Consider the following 19,332-nt stretch of genomic DNA (forward strand, 5'->3'; position numbering starts at 1 on the left):
AGTGCGTAAGTGCATGTAGTGTGCGCGCGTTGAGGTGATGAATCCAGCAAGGTGCTCCTTTCTGGTCGCGGTAAGTATTCAGGCTGGGCTTTCCGACCATCCGTTGCAGAAGGTGACGGGGGGGGGGAGTTGAGACCCTAGAAGGCGCTGGAACTGTCTTGCAGTGTTGTTCAGCAACTTTCACAGCCGTGTGAGTTACCAAGAGGAATTGAAAGCTCCCAAGCCAGTCCTGATGTTTCCACATATTTCGCTGGAAGTTCTTGATCAACTTTACCAGGGAGGCTGAGGAGTGTGATTCCCCCTGTAGTTGAAACACACCCTCCGGTCCCCCTTCTTAAAAAGGGAAACCACCATCCCAGTCTGCTAAACCATAGGCACTGTCCCCGATGCAGAGGTGTGTCAACCAGGACAGCCCTACAACATCCAGAGCCTTGAGGAACTCCGAAAGAATCTCATTCAATCCTTTTAACTACCTCGGTGACCTCAACCCCAGAGATAGGAGAGCCCGCCTCAGAGAACCCAGACTCTGCTTCTTCATGGAAAGGTGTGTCTGTGCAATTGAGGAGGTCTTTGAAGTATTCTCCCCACCGACTCACAACGTCCCAAGTCAAGGTCAGCAGTGCCTCATCCCCACTATACACAGTGTTGATGGTGCACTGCTTCGCCTTCCCGAGACGCCGGACGGTGGACCAGAATTTCCTCCAGAGAAATGTGTTTTGGTTAGGAGAACAGACAACACAACAGAAAAACACACAGCTGCGCAAAGTCATGACTGGAGAGGTAGGAGAAAAAAAAAAAACAAAGGCCGATATTGACTGTCTTGTAAAAAGAAAGAAAAAAATATTCTCAAAATGCCATAATGAAATACAATTTGTAGCATATAACATTCCTTTTAAGGATTTAGTATCTGTTTATGTTGCAATTGTTAAAATTGTACTATATTTAACTTTGAATGCACACATATGATTATCCCAATCTAATAACTTATCAATATTATTATTCTGTAGTGCGATAGTCTGGGACAATGTTGGTTGTGCAAATGTTGCAGATACTCTTCAATCAGTGTGCAAATGGAGCAGATGCTGCTCTGGCATGAGTGGCCAGTATTGGTCAACAACAGATATGCAAATAGTGCAGCATGGCGAGACAACTACAGTGAGTGCACGAGTAATACATAATTGGCCCCACAGAAATGTGACAACAAACTCAAGTCAAAAAATTGCCAGCATGTTGTAATGAAATTGTAGGTTAGCTGTTTAAGAAGTTGATCGCAAGAGGGAAGAAGCTGTTGGAATGTCTCCTAGTTCTACTTTGCATTGATCGGTAGCGCCTACCTGAGGGAAGGAGCTGGAAGAGCCGGTGACCGGGGTGCAGAGGGTCCGAGAGGATTTTGCACGCTCTTGTCTTAGTTCTGGCAGCGTGCAAGTCCTCAATGGTGGGTAGGGGGGTACCGACAATCCTTTCAGCAGTTTTGAATGTCCGTTGCAGTCGGAGTTTGTCCTTTTTTGTAGCAGCAGCAAACCGGCAGACATTAATTCTGCAAGGAATCTGGTAGTTATTTCTCGACTTGTCATCGGTAGAACGCACTACTATTGTTTCCCTTTAGATCCCTCATAGATATAATTAAATATTCTATAAAATTCCACTCCTTGTTGTGTTTTGTGTGTGTTTTGAGTTTAATAATGAAGTCTCTGTCATCTAGGATTCATATTTTATCAAATGTAGCAACCATTAGATTATGAGACCGATAAAAGGTTTCTCGTCGCTTTTCCTATATTTTACACATAAAAAAGAGATCCGGTGCCCTTTACGAAACAAAATAGCGTGATTATAACGTTACGCGTCAAATCCCGCTAAACCAGAAGCAACGCAGGTGTCACTGATTCGAATAATGTATTTCTTAAATAAATTACGTTTTATCCAAACGCCAATATCCGCTAAACCAAACTATTCTGCTCTAGTTGGCGGACACGTCCCTCTAGCAGGGAAAGCCTCTCAAAGGAGACGGGTGCAAGTGGTGCACAAGTCCATACTCGCATTTATTTGGTCCGAGTCTTGGAGGCAAAGTCTATGCGATACCCAAAGAGCCTTGTCGGTGTCCTGCAGTGGAGCGGTCCGAGTCTTGGAGGCAAAGTCTATGGGATACCCAAAGAGCCTTGTCGGTGTCCGGCAGTGGTGAGGTTCAAATCCTCACAGTTTTGTTTACATCTGCAATCCTCCCACTTCCAGCCGGAATGTCCTCCCAGTCTCAATATCTGCCTCCAGCCTATTTGAGTGTGTTGTATTCATACTCCCTGGACCTACTCCCACAATCGTTGCTTCAGTCTACCATCCTCCTAAGACTCACAGTGACTTTTTTAAATGACTTTGCCATATTACTCACCCACCATTCACCCTTTCTCCAAATGTAATTCTGCATAGAGACAATTCTTATCTCCCCCAACCAGAAATTTTTCATCATGTCTGGGCAATTTATTGACTTTCCAACACACACTAAAGGTCACACACTGAATCTCATCTGCTGCTCTGGTCTCACTTCTTCCTGTCATTCAATGTCCCTCTCGGCCTCTCTGCAATCAAGACCACGTCTGATCTCATTTCAGAACATCAGGGATACCAATGTAGAAATGCTTTGCTCGACCATTGACAGCTCTCTGATCCTGAACTCCCACTTCACCCCCAACAACTTAGTAGCACAGTACAATAATGGTCTATCCCACATCATCACTTCTCTTATTACTACTGTGAAAACTTGTTCAGTTTCTTTTTCAACATCACCACCCAGGGAGACTCCCGAGCTTCGGACCAAAAAAGCCAAATGTCGACAACTCAAGCAGCTTTATTAGAAAACTGGTCTCACCATCCATATAGACATGTACATGGCACATATTTTGCACTACAAAGACTCACTTGGCACTAACAAATCACAATATTACTCTGGACTCATATCATCAAACCGAGGAAATACTAAAACACTATTCTCTCTACTTAACAAAACCTACCAGCCTCCTGACTCCCTACCTACTCACTTCTACTCCCTCGACACCTGCAACTCTCTGATGCAATTCCTCAATGAAAAAATTCACAATATCCATCAGCAATTATGTTTAATTTCCCTGCCTCCTCCCTCACTCGATGCTTTTGCATGCTGTCAGCCCTTTTCCTGCTTTCAACTAACTAATTTCTGACATCTGTAATTCAAAACCATCTACATCAGCTTGATCCCCATCCGCCAACCCTCGTCAAATCATGTCTTCCCTCCCTGCTTCCTCTCATAACTGCCATCATCCAATCCTTGCTGACCTCTGGTATCATCCCTTCCTTTTTAAAAATTGCAGCCACCTCTCCTATCCTGAAAAAAAACTAGCTCAAATCCCACCCATTTCAATAGCCTTCGCCCCATCTCAAACCTCCCCTTCATTTTATAGATTCTGGAAAAAACTGTTGCCTCTCAACTTCACTCTCACCTTACCCGCAACAGTCTCTCCAAGCTCTTCCATCCCCACCATAGCACAGAGACCGCGCTTCTTAAAATAGCAAACGACCTCCTCATTGCCGCTGACTATAGACTTTGTTTCCATCCTCATCCTACTTAACTTGATGACAGCATTTGATACCATCTCACACGCCATCGTCCTCCGTAGACTCTCTGCCATTGATATCCCCCACACACCTCTCCACTGGTTCTCATCCTATTTTGCTGACCACTCCCAGTTTATTCAGCACAAATCTTTTAAATCAGATCCCTCACCAGGGACTTCAGGCATTCCCCAGGTCTCCGTTTTCGGGCCCCTTCTATTTATCATTTACCTCCACCCCGTTGTCAATATTTTCAGCCACCAATTGTGCAAGTTCTCCCACTTAAAAAGATGAGAGAGGCCTGTAATTTTAATCGTAGGTATATCTCACCTATGAGAGACAAAATGAGGGGGGAAAAAATCCAGAAAATCACATCTGATTTTTAAAGAATTTATTAGCAAGTTATGGTAGAAAATAAGTATTTGGTCAATAACAAAGGTTCATTTCAATACTTTGTTATATACCCTTTGTTTGCAATGACAGAGGTCAAACGTTTTCTGTAAGTCTTCACAAGGTTTTCACACACTGTTGCTGGTATTTTGGCCCATTCCTCCATGCAGATCTACTCTAGAGCAGTGATGTTTTGGGGCTGTCGCTGGGCAACACAGACTTTCAACTCCCTCCAAAGATTTTCTATGGAGAATGGGTAGGCCACTCGAGGACCTTGAAATGCTTCTTACGAAGCCACTCCTTCATTGCCCGGGCGGTGTGTGTCATGGATGGTGATCGTATGATGTTTGACTGCAACCAAAAGCAGACAGAAGTGGGGGAAGTAGATGAGAATGGTTTATTTGATAATAGCTGAGGGTAAGTATCTCCAAGACGGCGTGGTGGACCGTCGGGACAAGGAACGTGCAGGAAGAGGTGGCGTGAGCAGGTAGAAGAGCTTGGCGGTGTGGCTGGAGCAAACAGCGAGGCGGGGAGCACGGAAGGAGCACTGGGATGAAGAAGAACAAGGAGCTAAGTACGATCGCGGGGAGTGGAGTAGCTCACATGCAAGAGTGCAAGAGATGACCTGTGTACCACGGATGAACCTTAATACTCTGGTGCCGACTTTCTGGATCTGGCAGGCTTAAATGCAGGCAGTGTAGCGTGCTGATTGGGAACAGGTGCGCAGGCAGTAATGAGTGCTGAATGCTGAAGAGAGAGGGAGGGAGGGAAAGGCGAGGCACAAAGCACCACCCAAGTTCCATAAAACGAACTGCAGACAGACTACAACAGTGTGTTTGGGATCATTGTCATGCTGAAAGATCCAGCCACGTTTCATCTTCAATGCCCTTGCTGATGGAAAGACGTTTTTACTCAAAATCTCACGATACATGGCCCCATTCATTCTTTCCTTTACACGGATCAGTCGTCCTGGTCCCTTTGCAGAAAAACAGCCCCAAAGCATGAAGTTTCTACCACCATGTTTCACAGTAGGTATGGTGTTCTTTGGATGCAACTCAGCATTCTTTCTTCTCCAAAGTTTTTACCAAAAAGTTCTATTTATATATATTATATTCATAGGTGAGGTATACCTATGATGAAAATTACAGGCCTCTCTCATCTTTTTAAGTGGGAGAACTTACACAACTGGTGGCTGACTAAATACTTTTTTGCCCAACTGTAGCTCATATCTTTCATAAATCAAATCCTGGCTCACCTCCAGTTTATTGAAACTTAACAGGAATAAAACTGAACTTCTACTCATCAGAACCCAAACCACCCTATCGAAAGTTGACAGCTTCACAATTGACAGTTCGTCAGTCTCCCCGTCCCATCAGGTTAAGAGTGTGGGTGTCATCCTTAACAGCTCTTGCTCTCTCTCATTTCATTCTAATATAAATAACATTAACCAGTCATCATACTTACACCTTCGTGTTACCAACTGGCTCCGGCCCTCCCTCTCTTCCCACCCTACCGCTTTTCTTGTCCAGAGCCTCGTCACTTCCCACATCGACTACTCTAATTCTCTTCTTTTTGGTCTTCCTCAAAAATCTCTCCATAAACTCCAGCTGGTTCAAAACTGTCTGATCACCAAAACACCCCAGTACCACCATATCACCCCCATCTTACAGAAACTCCATTGGCTCCCAGTTAAAGACCGAATTCAATACAAAATTATTTTCCATACATTCACGGCAATCCATATTCCTGGTCCTCCTAATCTATCTGACCTCCTCCATATTGCCACTTCCATTCGCTCCCTCAGATCCTCGTTCTCTTTTCACCTCAGTCCCCCTTGCATGCCTCTCAGCACCATGGGAAGCAGAGCTTTCAGCTGCTCTCCTTCCCAACTCTGGAACTCCCTGCCACCTGCCATCCATGACATTGACTCTTTTCCTCTCTTCAAATCCAGACTCAAAACTCACCTATTCAAGACTGCATATTCCCTTTCCTGGAGCTGCAATTCCAGTGCCATGTATTTTGTGTCATGAATGGAACAGAGGATAGGACCCAAAAATGCACGACTTCCAGCCCTGAAAGAGAGAACAACCTCCCTCATGGTGGTGTGGTTCCAGGCAGAAAGTCCACTGCACAGTCATAAGGTCTGTGGGGTGGAAGGGATTTGGCCTTGGACTTGGAAAAAACGCCTTCAATGTCCTGGTAACAGGTGGGCACTTGAGATAAGTCAGGATCCCCTGATGGCGTCTATGGATTTTCATTTGCAACATATCCCTGAACATCACATGGAGGCTTGAAACAGTTCTGGGCGTAATTGCTGCCCCATGAAATAGCATGCCCAGAGGACCAGTCAATGTGGGGGTTATTTAATTTCAACCATGGGTTCCCTAAAATAAGCTCATGATTCATCGCGTCAAAAACATGAAAACTAATGCGTTCCGAGTGAGAATCAGGAAATGTCAATGTGAGTGTTTGGGTGCGGTGACTGATCTTGCCCATAAAACTGCCATCTGTAGCATAGGTGTTCCGGTGGCGTTTTATTTGAAAGGTTCTAAGGTGCATACATCTAATGAGGAGGGAGTTGAGTAAATTTGCATCAGAACCAGAGTCAATTAATACAGGTGTATGAATTTCTTGATCAGGAGAGCATAGTGTCACTTTAGGAAGAACCTGGGCAGGGTCTTCCTTAATGAAATTCAGACTCACCTCTCCCGTACCCTTGCTTCTGGCACCGGCAACCTTGACGTGACAGTTGCTCACGGAATGACCCAACTGCCCGCAGTCGAAGCGCTGCCTTTCCCTCAGCCGGCATTGACGTTCCTCAGGGAGAGATGGAACCTGCCCAGTTGCATGGGTTCTTCCGTGGTGACGCTAGCCAGTGGATTGCGACCGGAATCAGGGGATCTGCCTTGGTTTGGCTGGAACTCCATCCAGCTCGTGATCCAAAAGCCTCTTGTCGATTTTTACGGCGAGAGCGATGAGAGTGTCCAAGTCGGTCGGCAGGTCTCGTGGGACCAAACAATCCTTTACGGCGGGGGATAGTCCTTGAAAAAATGCATCGAGCAGTGCCCTGTTATTCCACTGACTTTCAGATGCTAAAATGTGAAACTGAATCGCGTAATCTGACACCCTGCGCTTGCCTTGTTGTAAGGTGACAAGGCAGCGAGCTGCCTCACGACCTGGTGTGGAATACTGGCAAATTTGCTCCATCGTCTTTATGAAAGAAGCGCAAGAATGACACGCGGCGGAATTGCGGCGGAATTCAGCAGTAGCCCACGCCTCCGCACGACCAGTCAGGTGAGAAATGACAAAAGCGATTTTTGCCCGCTCTGTGGGGAAGGCAGCTGCCTGCAGCTCAAAGTGGAGTTCACACTGAGTGATGAACGGCTTAATATTCCCAGAATCTCCAGAGAACCTCTCCGGTCGAGAGAGCTGTGGGCAGACAGCAGCGGAGGTGGCAGGTGGCTGCATGGTAACTGCTTCACATGGAAACTTTGGTACCGTGGCGGTATCGGGTGTTGTGCCAACTGGTTCCTTCTTCTGAATCATTTTCATAAGAACGACTCCACTACAAATGGACAGTTTCAAAAAGAGAGGTTTAATATACGGGCAGGTGTCGGTACACAGGCAGGCAATCCGAAAAGGCAACAGTATCCAAAAACATTAAGCTAAAAGGCAAGGTCGATAATCGGAACAGGGTCTCGACTTACTGTGAGTCGGTGATGTGGAAACAAGGAATGCTGGAACGCGACGACAAGGCACAACGAACTGGCGACCAGAAAGAATGAGACACGAGGTTAAATGCAAGGGGCAATTAGGGTGAACAAGGCACAGGTGGTGAAGATGCTCTCAGGAGCAGGTGTGTATGAGACAGGGGGAAGACAACAACCAGAACACACACACGACAATTTTGTATAAGCTATTTATTGTGTGTGTGTGTGTGTATGTACATATGTATATCTCTCCATGCAATTTTACATTATTTTATTCATTTTCTCTCTATGTGATTTTAAATACTATTTTATTGTTCGGTGTCCTTGGGTTTCTTGAAAGGTCCTTGAAATAAAATGTATTATTATTATATTATATCTAATGGTTGGGCTTCGTTCTTGTTTAATATTATTTGTATAAATGAAGGATATATGTGTATTTACCTTTTGTCTGAAGACCCATCAATTCCACATCAATTTGCCCAAGTGTGAATGGTAGCGTGAATAGTATGTTATCTGTATGTGCCCTCCAGTTGACTGGGGACCAGGCCTCTTGCCCAGTCACCTGGGATATGCACAAGTTACTCATTACCCTAATGAGGATGAGTTGGATAAAAAAATGGATGGATGGATGGATGGATAGACGGACAGACGGATCACTGGGGAACAATTAAAAAAAACACTCTGTTGAGTTAGATTATTATGCTGATTAAAACTAAAATTGGCATGCTGATTCCAAAATTGCAGTCATTTTTTTCTAGCACTTCAAGTTTTTTTCTCCACAGCTTACTCCCCAGGTAAGCAAAATTCCACTGATTAGCTGTGGATTGGACTCATCTACAGCTACGTGGCAACTTGTTTGTGCAGTCACAATTGAGACAGTGTGGTGAGAGGTGTGTGCAGCTCCCAATAGGTCAGCACTATCAATATCTGCAAACAGAAAGCTAACACAGTAGGAATTAAGAGGAGTTGTGCTGGCTTTTCTCTTAACCTTGTAACCATGGGTATACCGTTGTAAGTTCTATTTCGTTTTACGCTGCTTTTTTAGTTTACAAAGCTTGAAACTATTCCATCTTAGTGTTTTATCTACATAGGTATATATTTCCTTTGTTCCACTTTCTTCTCATTTTGTTAAAAAAACTTGAGGTGATAGAGAAAAACTGAGATCAGTTTTGGATTCCCCACCCAAAAATGAGTTAAAAACAACTGAAATTAGTTAAAAAGAACAGCACTAACGCAATAAAAATTGTGTTCCCCAGTGATATATCAACAGTATTTACATAGCGTCAAGCTTGATACACCTGAATCTTCTGCTGGATATTTAGGTTTTTCCATATTTGACACAAATAGCTATTTTAGTTGAAAGAAAACAAATGTGTTTTTCAGTATTCTAAATTGGGATATTTATTTCTATTTGAAAACATGTAAATAAGCGCCCTTCCTCAAACTTCTCTTTTTGCAGAAGAGATCCAACATCAAGTCAACTTTCTTGTTTACAAAACACCAGCAAAATTTGTAAAAAATGTCTTAACTAACAAACTAACTGACATCTCATTAAAAATGGACTTTGCCACGACTTTGTTTTTGTTGATCTTAAACAGATTACATATACTGAATAGTATTTCTTTTTTGACTTGTATTTGTTGAACCATTTAAATTCCAATCAATTCCAGTAAAAGCAAACGGACTCACCCGTTTTATACCTGTCATATAATTTCAGAATAAAGTTTATCTCGAAAGTTCACCCTTTCCAGGAAAAAATATGTGTCAATGTACGTGTACAGGTATGTTGATACAGCATATTGGTGGTGTGTCAACACTGTTTCAACAGTAGTACTAACTCTTTATACGTACATATCAGTGAAACTTTCTATTACACATTTCAAAAAGATGTTTAACTTTCTCTTAAACCTTTCTATCCTCCTGTATAAAGTATTGTAGATTTTATTTCAGAAAAGCAGCCCTGTTGAGCATGATACTGAAAAAAACAGCTGCTCCTGACATTGCATCAGCACTGTGTGACTTTCCTTCCATAGAAGCATATGCCATCATCATTAAACATTGTAGAAATGGGTGAATAGGTGAAGTGTTTTGAAGGTAGGAGAGTACTATATGCAAAACACATGTACTCCTTATCGTCTAACACAGTGTGGCATGAGAGAGCGTAATATTTCTATTATGTTTTAAAATGTTTGGATTAATATATTCCCCAACTTTCCTCACGTATCAGTAAAAGCACCAGTTTGATCGATTTGGATTTCTTCACTTATGTTTTTGCTAACCTGGACACCTAGCAAGCCTAAATGGGTCATGTTCTTCCATCAAGATGGATAGTGAGGTCAAACACAACAACAGATGAGAAGATGCTGAGCACTAAGAAAGCTGTGGAAATCCTCTCATCACATCCTTCACTTTCAGAGAGCAGATCAGTGTGAAATGGAATAATCTTTGCTTTCTCAACTGTTTTCATTCAATTCTTTCTCCACTCCTTCTCCTAACCACTTCCGATCCTCTCCACAATCCCTCTTACCTAAAACATCATCTTATTGCTGCACAATGGCTTTTTTTCCCCTAATTTGTTGTGGGACATTCAGATTCTTCGATGAGTCTGTCCTTTCATGAAGTCACAACATTGCGTAAAGATGAGGAAAAAAAGCAGCTCATGGAGAGATGGAGAGACAAAGGGATAGAAGAAGATGGAGCAAAAGTTAGTGGTCAGCAACACCATGGGCATCATAAATCAGATTTCCCACAATCCCCGGCTGAGGGACCCTTCACTCGGCCTTCGGCAGACACGCTCAGTGGGGCGCGCGGCATCGATTGGCGTCGCCATGCTGTTGCTGACTGTGCCTGGCTTTGAGGGCGAGTGGGGTGAGGTGGGTGTGTATGTGAGCGGACGTGCGAAGTGGGGGCTCATGAAGAAGTCTGCCTCAGCATCAAACAAAAACAGCAAAGCGTACCCAGAAATACGTACGTATATGTGTGCAAGGGAATGTGCAGACTCTGAGGTAATTTCCTCCCCAATCAGCACTCGCTATTTTATCCACCTCTACTCTTCTTCCTTTTACCCTATCATCACAATCTTCTCCGCACACACTCCTGGGCAAACCGGCATTTGTGTTGAGAGGCCAAGATCCAGCGCACATATCCAGAGGGGAAGTGCCAACACTAAAACCTTAGATAAAACATGTCCATCTTGTCTTCTGTTTGCCTACCTTTGAATAAGCATCTTATTGAGCCCAGCAGGGAGAGGTACACGATGTACTCATGAGGACGTTTTACTGATAATCCCTATATTATTGTCGGTATATACATACAAGGAAAGTACAACTGTAGCGATTATGTATGAAATAAGAATTGTAATTAATTTAGGATAAAGTAACAAGCCGGAAGCGACGTTTGCGTTACTTCCGGTTTATTGTAATTTTGATTTAATTGTTAAAAATGTCTCGAAAAGGGCACCACGTAAAATTTTTCAAGTTTAACTTTAGGCGAAATGACGACAAACCTTTTTAATCAGTCTCAGAATCTGGTGGTTGCTACACTCTAGGACATCGTGAGTCCTAGGTTACAGAGGTTTACTTAAATTCAGAACACACACAAAATACGACCACGAGTGGAATTGTATGGTATATTTAATGAAACTCACAACTTCAACTACAATAAGAACATAACACTAAGGGTAAACGAAAGAAAGAAAAGAAGACGTACGAAAATGGAAAAGAGGACATGTGTGGTCGCTGGGCTAAGATAAATGAGCGTGTGAGCGTTTAATGCGTTGAGTCATAGCGAGAGAAGGCAAAGTTGGGATTTCGTATGAAGCTAGTAATTTCCCCACAATTATTATGCACTGATGTTGTACATCATAGTAAGGATTGAAGTGTCGATTCACGAACGCAGATCAGCTGGTCTTTGGGGTGGTCTTCCTCCGGACCTCAGGCGGGAACGAAGAAGGTTCGGTTGAAGAAAAAAACAGATGCACAAAAGGAGGAGGAGTGGAGGAGTGGGGGTTCTCAGGTGGTCACGAGTCTCTGTGACGCCTCAAAGCTGCGGCGTGCATGTCCGCTACACAGTTATACCGCCAACACACTCATATCATATACTGTTTCATATAATGTATATCCTAGGGCATCCCCTTTTATACGGTATAAATGTAACAGTTTAATGTTCAATAGGATTTAGATTTGAGCGCTTCAGAATAGGCCATTGTTTTGTTCGTAATCAGTGTGGGGTGTTTTCAGCTGTGTATTGGGTCTTTATCCCAATGGAGGACCCATTGACTGTACCGAGGACCAAGTTTTCTCACACTGGGCTCCATATTTTGCTTGAAAATCCCTTGCGATTAATGAGAATGAATTGTATCCAAAAATCCCCCAGAGCATAACTCAGCCTGCATACAATAATGACAATGTCCTTTGGTCATATATGACAAAATGTTTGCTTTTTGGCAAGTAACATCAGCTCAGGGTTTAAAAATACAAAACTGAAGCATTCAAAGAAACAAACACTGTCCCTACTGTGAAACGAGGACGAGACTTGTTATGTTTTGAATCTGTTACAGGGTGTTTTGAATCTGTGAAGGGTAAAATGAATTCTCAAGATCAAAGTAAATTTTAACAATGTCCTGCTGAATTTAATTCACCCATTAAGATGATTATTGTGACAAAGAAAAAAATGTGTAAAACAGTTTATAGGAAAAAAATGCAAACTTCAAATTTGCACTGATATGTATGAGCAAGAACATTCAGAAATGTCCAATCCCTCGTGAAGCGTTTTATCAGTCTACATTTCCAGCCACTTTCAAACTAATGTATTCAAGAGATAGCGACAAGTTCACATTAATAATAGCTGTACAGCAACTCTAATATGTTATGGCATGTAATAACTTCCCATAGGACATATAGCTTGTGTTTGATGTGAAATTATCCTATCGGCATCTTTAATGACATACAATGACTTTCATGTACTTCTTGTTTCTCCATCCTCTTAAAAGCTGGTGGAAAAGTGCACCCTCTAACTCTTTCTACCATAAATTAAAGCAGAGCAGCATGCGCTGTCTTCCCCCCCTCTATTTCTTTCCATCCTTTCCTTGCTCTCACTTTTCCTTGCTGATTCTGTCACTCTCTTTTTATAAATTTCATTAACACAGAAATCCCATTAGCTTTCGCTCGGGCCCTACCTCTCAGGGTTAACAACTTTGCTTAGGCATGTAAATTCCGAGCTTAGTCAGGCTGATTTTCCACTGGATCCACTCTGTCCTCGCCGCATTTATTTTATCTTTGGATACATTTATGTGTGGTAAAATATGTTGGCGTGTATGTGCATGTAGAGCTCAAGATGTCAGGAAAATCTATGTAAATATATATGTGTGTGAGTGTGCATATCATGTACACAGCCTACATATTCTTTATATATTCTAACATATGAGGTTGAGGTGGATAGGCACTTATCTCCTGTGGACAGGAAGAAGCATACTTCATACTGTTGGCCTCGATTAACCTCCTCTTCCTCACTCTTTCACGAGCCTGTTCACTTCCAATTATTACATTTTAAAACTCAATTTGCTTGCAAAATCATTAAATAATATATGTTAAAAATATAAGTAAATAGATGAATAAAGCTACATGGGTCAGCAGAGGACTGCTTGCAAACTACAGCTTTTAAAGGAAATTAGAGCACCCAATGAAGCGTTTTTCACAATATTACATCATAGTGTGTTCACACCGGATGCTAATTGAACTATTCGCACCACGTGATTGCGTATAAAGTCAAGACAAAAGTGAATAGGTGCAATTTCGTGCCTGGCGATTTGTAAGACGCCTTTGACACAACGTGAGTCAGGGGAACACTCGAAAATGAGCTTCTTGGCTGATTCATTGAGTTGGAAGATTCTCGAGCCACAAATTAATGGGATGCTGTGTCATGACAGCCAATCGGCATTGACCATATGCTGCATCTCACACACAACGTCTCGGAGTTGTGGAGCAGAACAATAAAACTATCATCGCTTTTTAATAACCCCTGCTACCAATAACAGGATCACATAAAAAAAGAGCATGCCTGGATAAAAATGTGAAAAAAAGAGGAAAATAATTAGAAAAAAATGTGAATATTGTTTTTTTTTTGTTTTTTAAAAAAAATCCACATAAAGGTGAATCCATGGGTGCAGAACAGCGAGTTTATGGGGGTCCACTGTACATGCAAAAGAAGTCCTTCCCTGTGTCATGTACATGCGGCTTTTCCCATTACTAGCCGTGCTGTCCGACTTGAAGACACCATTGTCAAAAGGAAAATCGTTGGCAGCGCAGCTGGTTTCACCCTGGCTCGAAGTGTGCCCGTGTATCCAATGCATTCTATTAAATGTTTCCGAAAACACACCGGTTCAAAAGTTACTTATACTTGCTTGCCAGCAGCCGCAACTTTGCGGCTCCCCCTCCCCCCTCCCGTCCCCAGCTGATTGGCACTCGAGGATAAAATGGTTTCATAGTTTTTAAGCTGAAGAAGCTCTTGTCTCTGCCCTCACCATTACTACAACCAGCTACCACAGAATAAAACATTGTGAAATAGCAAAATATACACCAATAAACCGACATGTAACTTTGTGTGCGCTAATGCTGAATTAACAGAGGATGCGACATTTATTACGTTAAAGCTGAAAATAGCCAAAGCTAGCCGAAAACGGGAAGGGGCTAGATTCAAAAGGCAGACGACACATGCCAAGTTATATATTTATCGATTTAACTGCTGTATAACTGCTGTTTCATCATCTCAAAGTGGCAGTTATGGTTTGTAAAGGGGTTCTAGAGGTATCAAGAGGAATGTTTATTTTTTTTTTATTTGACATTTAAACTCAAAAGCTTGTTTGAATTCATCAATTTGTATTACCTGCACAGTCAGAATTTGAAAGTAATCCAAAAACAAACAGAAATGAGTGCTTTATATATGACATCTGTAATGTTTTTATCATTTGACATGAATGGCAAGTCAGCAAAACTGGGCATGATGCCACGCCTCATAGTATGACATAAATTCAAAAGCGTTCTCAATTTAGATTGGCCGATCCGTCTATTATATATAATTATACAATTTATTTGTGTGCATTGTGTTCTGAGGGATTTCTGTTACAAAACAATAATAGAATGGAAATAATTGGATTTCCCTGGCAACTATTAAAATATAATAAACATTACAAAAAAAACCTTCATGACTTATGGAGGGTCAAAATGTGCTTTAACAAAGATTAACATGAAGTATTTCATAAAGATTAATGTGAAAAAATTAAAAAATAACAATAGAATGATGAAAATAGTTACACTTTTAAAAACAAAAAAGCAGGTAGAACTAAAACAGAATTCTTTGACCCAGAATCAAGGCAACGTCAACAGTGCAAGAGGGTCAAGTGTCAGTGTGATAAACCTGTAAGCTCCATTATGAAACGCATCTTTGAGGCGAACAGCAGTGCATCCTGCCTCGGGCGATCAGTGGAGTTTGTTTTCAGGCAGTGGGCTTGTACTCCAATCTGACCCTCTTCACTGTACACACACAGGTGCTCTATATTTGAACTGCCTGGTCAATGGTTTCCGGATTGATTGTGATCCTGTTCAGTGACTTGACTCCCATCCCAATACTTGGATGCACCTCGTCTCCTTCCTGCGCCGGCCTGCAATGCTCCCTTCTTTGTCTGGGAGTGGAGGAAATGTATCAATTAAGCTAAGCCCCTACTCCTCTGTCTACATACTCTAGCCACATCCTGACCAAGTCAATGTCCTGTCTGTCTTTTGACACTCACGAGTGTGCGCAAAACGCACACGCACGTGTCTCATTACACAATTTATATTTTGCTATGCAAATAAATCAATTACGTAAAAGTGAGAGTGAAAGCACAATTGCCACAAATTATTTATTTTAGCACAGATGACAAAATCATGATAAAAGGCAAAATAACAAAACAAAACAATTTCCAACCAAACTATGAAGTGTTTTTACGAGCGCATTGTTAATTAAAATTTTACAGTTTATAGGTCTCAGGTAGCTTCCCCCTATACATGTTACCTTATTCTTTGACACAACTTGATCAAACTGAGTAGCTATTGTATCGTGTAGATATTTTACAAAACTTGCCATTCTAACAACTCACAAGTTCTGTTTCAATCTACCTTACAAAATGTCAGTAGAATATGTTGCATATGGGTCATTTACGTATAATTTGATCAATAATGGTGAATATGCTTCTAAAAATAATAATTCTGATTCAGCCTTGGTTTATTATGGGTAAATATCTCCCATGCTGGAATAGCCACGCTTAAAGTCCTATTTTCCATATAGTTAGTGATGATTTCAAATTATAGTAAAGGTGATCCTGATTGACAGAGTAAATGGTGGTGGCCCATTGAAATACACTTATTTTTATAACGGTAAAGACAAACACGCATAACAGGAAAGACATGAACAGCTTTATCCAAATCCTTTGAGTTGCACACTGTATGTGTTGCCCTTCAAACTCTGCGAATGCATGTGCGTGAATGATTCAAACTACTCATTCGACCCATTATTCTTGTGTCTTTACACAATTGTAATATCTGTAAAGACATGCAATAGTTGCAACACTTTCCCAGATTCATATATCTTCATTCATATCTCAGAAATACAAAATATTTCGATTGCTTAAACACGATTTTTTTTCCAAATACTACACACAATTCACACAACCACACACAAGTAGCAGCACACCTCAGATCCTTTGCAAAATAAATCTATCCATCCATTTTCAATACCGCTTATCCACACTAGGGTTGCCGGCGTGCTGGAGCCTATCCCAGCTGACTCTGGGCGAGAGGTGGGGTACTCCCTGAACTGGTCGACAGCCAATCGCAGGGCACATATATTTTGTTACCTGGCGGCACAGTGGACAACTGGTTATCACATCTGCCTCACAGTTCTGAGGACCCAGGTTCAAATCCGGCCTCGCCTGTGTGGAGTTTGCATGTTCTCTCTGTGCCTGCATGGGTTTTCTCTGGGTACTCCGGTTTCCTCCCACATCCCAAAAACATGCATGGTAGGTTAACTGAAGACTCTAAATTACCCCACAGGTGGAAATGTGAGGGTGAATGGTTGTTTGCTTATATGTGCCCTGCGATTGGCTGGCAACCAGTTCAGCGTCTATCCCGCCTCTCGCCCAGAGTCAGCTGGGATAGGCTCCAGCATGCCCGTGACCCGAGTGAGGAGAAGCGGTATGGAAAATTGATGGATGGAAATGTTGTTACCTCATGAAACACACGTTTCATATGACTTCATTTTGTTTGCACCATTTACACACGGCTGTTGCGAACCTAAAACACTTTTAACAATTCTACTTCTCAGTAGAGTACTGTAAATGAAGTACACAGAGATTAGAAATCAGTCACCAATGTCAACATGAAGAATCACAAAACCCAGTTTACATGGTGCTGCAGCATTGTGCCTAACACTGTAAGCTCAGCACATGGAAGAGAAAAAAAAAATACTGTATCCAGCACATCTTACAATTACAGTGAAAAAAAAGAAAAATAACTGAAAATACAGTACAGAAAATAATGGCTCATAGGTGTGTTCATTTGACAGCCAGTGCTTTGGAATTGGAACGAAGTGACCCCATTATATACTTCTCTGTCTGATGTATACAAGTGTGTTTAGAGTTTTGCAAAAAGTCTGAGGCTGACATTATGCTTATAGTGGTGCACATCGGGGCCCATGGAATACTTTTGATTTTCATTTTTATGCAGTCGAAAAAAATAACACTATTTATTTTGCTGTCTGCTGTTATGTGAATGGAAAATGGCTGCCTCATCCTGGCACTTGAGCTCACAGATCCCTCTGGCGTATTGCAACAACTTAATGAAACTCTCTCCAGTGGCATTAATGGTAAAGACAGCTTGAATGACAAAAAGGAACCGTTTTTCAAAAAATAACAAAAACAAAAGAAGGAACTCTCAAGACACTAAGATGCATTTCTGTTAGTTTTCATGGAAAAGGAATATTAAGCAATAAGAGGAAAATCCTATCCATCCATTTTCTATACCACTTGAGGCCTCAACACAACTCCCGCGGTCAACGCCCGCATTGCGTCACGTGACCGACGAATTGCCCCGCGCAGCACGTCTGCGTAGCTTGCCGCGCACCCGACAAAAACGTCGCGGAGATCATCTCTCGTGATTGGTCCGTTTTAGTCCCATGCTTTGAAGACGTACCACCGTGCCCATTGGTTCTACGTACCATCTACGTCGCCGCCTTCTCCATCGATTTTGCAGCATAATTCAAGGTATCATCTGGTCATCTAGGTCCATTTGTTCTGTCGCGGTCGCCATTGTTGTTGCTTTGTTCCTTGTTACTGAAAGCAAAGTAAAAACGGCTACCGGAAATGGCAAAAATAAATGCAGAGGAAACTCCACCCTGTGGTGTCCTATCCAATACCAACCGTAGCGACACCCCCCGACTGGGAAGAGAAGTGCAGCACACTTTCAAAACAGCGCGCGTGGGTTGCGCTCGAGTATAAAGGCAAACTATGCGTGGGACAGCCGCAGTGACGTCAGCGCGGTCGCCGTCCGCGCGAGTATAAAGAAGCCTTTATCCTCACTAGGGTTGCGTGGATGCTAGAGCGAGATGCGAGAAGCGGGGTACACACTGAACTGGTCGGCAGCCAACGCTGGGCACATATAGACAAAAATAATTATAATTTGCATTCACATCTATGGTCAATTTAGAGTCTTAAATTAAGCTACAATGCATGTTTTTGGGATGTGGCAGGAAACCGGAGTATCCGGAGAAAACCCACACAGGCACGGAGAGAACATGCAAACTCCGCACAGGTGAGGCCGGATTTGAACCCGCGTCCACAGAACTGTGAGGCAGATGTGCTAACCAGTTTCTCACCGTGCCGCCAGGTGACAAAATGTGTTTTTTATCAATAAAGTTTTGAGTTTTTACTCTAAGTTGCAAGCAGTGCCAGGCGCGCCCCTCCTTGGGCCATCCCATCCTCTATATCCAAAAATGTCTTGAGCATCTTCAAAAAACTTCATGCAAATCATGAAACTACATTTGGGATACCAAATGGTAAAAACATTTTGCCATCAAAAGTTTGAAAAATATTACTGGTATAGTGATCCCTCGTTTTTCGCAGTTAATGGGGACCAGAACCCCCCCGCGAAAGTTGAAAAACGCGAAGTAGGATTTGCCCCCCCCCCCCTAGGAAATTTCTTGTATGTGTATGTGGGTACCAGAATGTTTAAAATATGTAAATAGTATTTATACTTTACATATTTGAGACAAAGATTACAACAGTACACGTATTTACTTAAATCTTTAATTCTAAAGCCTTCTCGAGTAATTACCATTCGTCAACATTGCCTTCTGAGAGAGGCGAAGAGGCTTGCGTTGGTGGCGGAGGAGAGGCTCTCACTTGACTCGGAGAGGCTTTAGGTTCACTCGGAGACTCTTCTGCTGGAGGCGCTGACGGTGTAGCTGGGGTTTTACCTTGGAGAAAAACATGTTGATGGGTAGTTGTTGTTCTTTGTTTTTTCTTTTGCTTCAAAATTCCCCTGTACAAGGACATAACCCCGTCTCTTGTTACACGGAGTTACCACACGTTTGGCTTCCTTATTGAAGCAGGTTTGCGAATGTT

This window comes from Phyllopteryx taeniolatus, chromosome 7, assembly GCF_024500385.1.
Source record: "Phyllopteryx taeniolatus isolate TA_2022b chromosome 7, UOR_Ptae_1.2, whole genome shotgun sequence".
NCBI classification, from domain to species: Eukaryota; Metazoa; Chordata; class Actinopteri; order Syngnathiformes; family Syngnathidae; genus Phyllopteryx; species Phyllopteryx taeniolatus.